This window comes from Corvus brachyrhynchos, unplaced genomic scaffold (genome assembly GCF_000691975.1).
Source record: "Corvus brachyrhynchos isolate BGI_N302 unplaced genomic scaffold, ASM69197v1 scaffold115, whole genome shotgun sequence".
NCBI classification, from domain to species: Eukaryota; Metazoa; Chordata; class Aves; order Passeriformes; family Corvidae; genus Corvus; species Corvus brachyrhynchos.
In genome coordinates, this window is record NW_008239553.1 from 16796374 (window position 1) to 16802649 (window position 6276).

The following is a 6276-nucleotide window of genomic DNA, read 5'->3' on the forward strand; positions in this document are numbered from 1 at the left end:
CCTTGGTCTATGCAGATTAAGAAATGTTTGTCCTCCTGCTTTCACACACAGTACAAGCAAATGTATGCAGAGAGGTTAGCAGAAAAGCAAGTATTTGATGGTTTCCTCTATTGAAGGTTAATTCTTTAGTGAGAATGCAATTAAAATAGACTGCTTAATTGCTGCTTTTGTTGTAATCATGAGACATCTGTCTCTGATTCTGGAAAACTAAAAGGCAGCTGAGAAACAATCTGGAAATTCACACATTACTTTGCAGCAGCTGGCGAATTTGGGTTCCTTTAGTTTCAAATTAAAAGAATTTCTTCCTAATGTCTAATCTAAACCTACTCTCTTACAGTTTGAAGCCATTCCCCCTTGTCCTGTCACTCCAGGCTCTTGTAAAAAGTCCCTGTCCATCAGGCAGGCAACTTTCAGGTACTGGAAGGCCACAATTAGATCACCCCAAAGCCTTCTTTTTTCAAGGCTGAACAATCCCAATTCTCTCAGCCTTTCCTCATAGGAGAGGTTCTCCATCCCGCTGATCATCTCTGTGTCCCTCCTCTGGGCTCACTCCAGCAGGTCCATGTCCTTCCTGTGCTGGGACCCCAGAGCTGGATGCAGCAGTGCAGGTGGGGTCTCACCTGAGCAGAGCAGAGGGGCAGAATCCCCTCCCTCTCCCTGCTGCCCACGCTGCTCTGGATGCAGCCCAGGACCACCATTGGCTCTCTGGGCTGGGAGTGCCCATGGCTGGGTCATGTCCAGCCTCTCACCCAGCAGCACCCCCAAGTCCTTCTGGGCAGGGCTGCTCTCCATCTGCTCATCCCCAGCCTGTGCTGATACCTGGGGCTGTCCTGACCCAGCTGCAGCACCAGCACTCGGTCTTGTTAAACCTCAGGAGATTCCCATGGCCACATATCTTGAGCTTGTTCAGGTCCCTCTGGATGGCATCCCATCCTTCAGGTGTGTCAACCACACAAGCTTGAACATGAACTACCAGAGGTGGTTGTGACTCAGACCTTGCAGAAGGACTTACAGAAGAGAACTTGACTACACTGGGAGGTTACAGCCGTGTGCTGGAAACAACACCACTGGTGGCAGAATTGCATCTGCTCATGCCACTGGTCTGGTAGCAGTTTTCAAAATGCTAAATTTGCAAAGCAATACATGGATAGGCTATGAAGTCCTTATGACTCTCTATAGAACGTGACAAGGGCAGAATCTATGGCAAAAATACCCAAGAGTGCAGTGAGCTTGGGAGAGACTGAAGGTGGAGTGAGACATAAATCTGGATGAGGAAGTTCCTTTGTCTGCAAATTTCTGAGTATGTGTTGTGTTCTTTCTCCCTCTCTCACTGTTCTCCTTTGTCATCAAAATTTCTAGGTATAAATCTACCTAATGTATAAACTAATTAAATATCTACTAAGGTCCCATGTAATTTCATTATACTTCCTGAGTGATCATTCTGCTAATCTGAGCTTTTTGCCGTTACATAAGGAAATATAATTTAAATAAAAATAATCACACATTTCACTTAACTAGGCAGAATTTAGCCTTTAGCAATGATGGGTTTTTGAAATATTCCTAATATAAGGTATTGTAAAACTGTCTTTAGTACATATAGCAATTAGCCATTGTCTTTGAAATTGTTATATATTGATTCTGTACCAGCAGCCAGAGACTCATCAAGTATCAAATTATGATTTTATGATACTGAACATACACCAAGTTTTTCTTCATATTCCATCTTTCCTGCTGTTTAGGTCAGATGTGTTTTCTGACTGAAAAAAACCAACAACAACAGTAGAAATGAGACTCATAAATACTGACAGAAATACTGCTTTATCAGCTTTCTGAAGTATAGCAGCTATCTCTCTGAGACACTGCAAGGACTTCCAGCCTAGATACATGCTGGCAACAGCTGAAGTGTTGTGGACATTTTTCTGTCCTCTTGAACTACTCCCTCTCTCTCAGTGCATAAGACATCCTGAGCAGCCTAAACTGCAGCAGTTTTGCTGGGCTATGTTTTATTTCAGTGTAGACTGGTCTTCGTGCTATAACATGCTGGAGTCCTACCCTGCCCTGCCTGCTGCATGCTGGCTTGAGAGGGACGCAAAGCCCTCCTGGACCCAAGACACTCCTCCTGTACAGGCACACAGGACCTCCCAGCATGCTCTGAGCTCTCCTTCCACTGCAAAGGGGGAAGAATGGACATGAGAATCTCATTCCTTCTTTGGAACTGACATGTGGCAAATAATACCTCTGGAGAGTGAGATTCCTTTCACTGCCACTCACCTCCACTTACTCTGCCCGTGCCTAAACCTCTCAGCTCCATTACAAGATGTTCTAGCTGCATCTCTAGCTGCAGTGCCCACCTCATGATTTTACCCTTTCGGCACACACTTAAGATGTTTTAGGTTAATTATAGAAGTGCACCAGTACATGAGTGAGTGAGAGAAAGACATAGAGAGATGATAACAGCCTGCAGTTATGTGAAGGGTTTAAATGCTGAGAAGACAAGGAATGTATTGAGCATGAAACATGGGCTAGTACTAGGGTGGATGAGACATAAGAAAGGGAAACACCCAGTGAATTCTCTGGAAAAGTTTGTCAGACAGTGTGATTATTAAATTTGGAGACTTTCTTTTAGGAGAAAGATTTCTCACATGGAAGGTTCAAGACTTCAATAGTTTCACAGGGAATAATTTCAGATTTGTGGTGACTGCAGAACTGGCTTCTCCTTGTACGTGCATGCACACAGAGTCATAACTGCACAGACACTGATAACAGCATATGGCTCCTTTGTGACGGTGACTCCTTCAATGACAGTGATTTTCATCATATAGTGCATGTTTGGCATTCTCATCTCATCAGGACTTCTGCCCATCAACAAGACTCTGCTGCAATGCTGCTTATATTTCTAAAGACCATATAACTCCAAACAGCTGTTGTGAGACAAAAGAAAACCTGTCAGAATGGCATTTTCTTCTTATTCTTGAAAATGTAACGTTTCTTTCAAATACTACACTGGCCTGAGGCTTAAGAGAGGTAACATTTGGCTCTGTGCTAGGACAGATTTTATATGTCAACATCCATTGGATTTAGAAATAGCAGATTTTAAGTGAGAAGTTGCTATAAAATCTGCTAGGTCAGGGTATACTGTACATAAAATTGTTTGGTATATTATAAAAATGTATTGATTTTATTGGGACATTTACAGAAAAAAATTATAATCTGAAAGGCTGAACTAAAAAATACAGGGAGGATCTGATCCCACACATTTGAAATTTCTGAACACATTGCTAACTACTGTAAATAATCTGAAGTCTGTTGTAATAAGTGTTCTATGCTTTAAAGATTTTAAAGAATCATGGCTATATTTTAAGCTTTCTTGGTTTTTTTAGTCAAAAGCTGAATAGCAGTTGTGAGGATTTCTAGGCATCATAAGATCACAGTATGATTTTTTTATTCACATTTTTACCATGCAGAGGTAAGGACTCATGTTATGATTTTGGCTGCAGTCACAACAGTGTCTTGTTGGTTGAATAACACGTCCAGTTTTGCCTACATGCCTGTGTCTCATATATATATATATACACATCTCTCTATATATACACAGACATACATATACTTAATTTTGTTCTCCTATTAATAATCATACACATTGAGGCTTCATGCTCCTGTGTGTTCAGGCTGTTTTAGGGACATGCAGATCACGTCCACTGCAGATCTTTCTGCTCTCCAACACCCTGTGCTGGTTGTGTTTCCCTTGTCTCTGGGGTCATTCCCAACAGCTAAGTCATGAGAAATGTACACAGCATGTGGGGGCCCTGGTCAGTCAGAGCTGGAGGATTTTTCCTGTAGATGACATTGCATAACATACTTCAGTAGGTTTTTGCTTCCCTGTTTGCTTCTCTAATCTTCTGGAGGCTGCAATAACATTTTATTGCAGAAAGCAGAATTATTTTGGCCAAAGGAATACCTTTAGCTGGGTACTTTTCAAAATACTACAAGGCAGGAAGTGATATTTTGGAATAACGTACTTTGTGTGGTCCCCTTTTCATTTGACCTTGTAATATATGGGAGTGTGTTGGTGTGTGGATTGATGAGTTCTCAAGGGCATCAGGATCCTAACTGTGAGTCCTGCTGGATTAGAAATGTAAAACTTGAGGAGATAGTAGAGAAAGCCAAAATTTAGTTAGAAAGTAAACAAGAAAATACAAACTCTTTCGTAGATTTTTCAGTGAGGGCTGGCTGTGTCTCAGTTTCAGGAGAGTCTGTCTCTCTCTAGCCAAAGGGAATGTAGGATGTGTCAGAGAGGGTCTGATTGGGGAGGAATTCAATGCAGCTATCAGCAGTGGACTTCTATGTAAATACTGCAACACCTCTGAACCAAGGAACAGCTGAGATAACATTGTAAACTAATCTCTAGTGCTGGCGAAGCTGCTCAATCCCTCACATTATATGGTTTCTGTAGAAAAGATGTGCTAGGGAAAAAAAGAAGCAGATTTAAACTATATATGGCAACTTACCATCGGGTAAAATATGCTGACTTTTTAGAATTGAAAGCAGCATATGGTATTTTTTTCTTTGAAATGGTGCTCTGTGCCAGGGTGTATTTGCTTAGAAATCCTTGCCTATATATGAATTCTTATATAAATAGGCATTGCTATCACCAAAACATTTCCAAGTCCCTGTTATGTGTGCCTGATCAATTTTGATAAATATATACTCTCTTGCGGTCCTTATCCCACCAGTATTGACTTTGGTTGATTTTCCATCAAGACAAAGCAAACAAAGAGCTGAAGTTTGTCCAGAGCAGAGGCATTGAAGCACAGTGTTTTGCTGCTTTGACCTTTTGAGGTCACTGTATTTCACAGTCCTACGCAGCCTTTCTTAGGTAGCTAAGAAAGAAGAGCAATATATAAAAATATACATATATATACACATAGATATATATACATGCATATAAAATATATATGTGCATATATATTTATATATACTCATGTATTAAATATACATACAAAACTCTGTACACAAATGGTGTCTCACCTGGAACAGGTTCTCTTTCCTCGAGGCATTTAAAGAAAAGCAGGAGCTATTAATGTCCAAGAAGTTTGCTGCTGCCATCTCTTTCAGAGTTGTGGTCAAAATTGGGCACAAACTCAAGATAAACCGGGGTTGGGGTGGAGCTAACCACCTCGTTAATTGTGCTAGAAACAAGGAAACCTTTTCCACAATCTCTGATTTCAGAAGAAATTAAAGTCTGAGGGTCTCTGACGCCCCCTTTGGATACCGTTTAGAAACAAATAGCGATTTCCAGTTGTCACACGTTGTCAGAGCCAAACCACAATGCAAAGTTTGCTCTTCCAGCAACACTTCTCAAAGCCCCCAGACTGCAAGTTGTGTAGCATCCACAAGCTCTTTCCTTCCACCTAATTTAAGACGTATATAACCATGTGATGGCTGTCAGCCTTTGTGTGGCATCTCTTAAACTGGACCTGCGTTTAAGCAGTTGATCCACTTAAATGTTCCCCTCTTGACTTTGAATCTCACCATTCCCTTCTGTCCCAAACCTCAACTCTCCCCCCTGCATCCTAGCATTGTGTCACAGGCAGACACGGAGCCGTTTACAAGCTGAGCTCCTGGAGGACACTGTACTCCACACTATAATGAGTTTCTCTGGGACATGAGTTGACAATCTCTGCTTTCACATACCAGGCCAACCCACTCAAGGGATGCCTCTCCAGTCTTTCTATTTTTAACAAACAAAAAAAAGTCCTGAAGACACATGGATTTTCTAGGTTCCACCGCTGGAACAAGTTATCAATGAGGATGTTTCAACAACTGAGCAGGAAAACAACTGTCACATTACATTAATACCATAGCTGGTTTTTGTCCAAGCTATTCCCATATCTCGTCCTCTGCCCTATCTCTTACTGATCTGGTGTGCATTAAAAGCGCAAAAATAAGGAGTTTAAGTCTATGCATATTAACATAAATGATCATATCCCATTTTGTGCTATAGATGTCAGCCAAAAGCAGAGAAAAGGGTGATTTTTGCAGCATGTGCTCATCAAAGTTTAAAAAAAATTGAGTGTGCACTGCTCCTTCCTAAGGCAACACAGAGAGCAGAGGCTGCCTGCATGCAGGAGAGGAGCCTCAACTGTTGGCACCGAAGTAACCTCATCACTCGTTGATTAAAGATGAGCTCGACTGGCCTTTTTTTCGGTGGAAAAATTAAAAGCCGGGAAGAAAACACCCGTGCGGCTTCCCTCGCACCCTCCTCCGCCAAGCCCA

General features: G+C 41.7%; 1 long non-coding RNA gene across 1 annotated transcript in view; it reads right to left on the reverse strand.

Annotated features, from left to right (window-relative positions):
- Nucleotides 1-6276, reverse strand: part of LOC108448580 — a 12052-nt gene extending 5776 nt beyond the window's left edge. Inside the window, exon 1 of the long non-coding RNA XR_001864526.1 lies at nucleotides 5029-6276. This is a non-coding gene — a long non-coding RNA (uncharacterized LOC108448580). The remainder of the gene's footprint in view (nucleotides 1-5028) is intronic.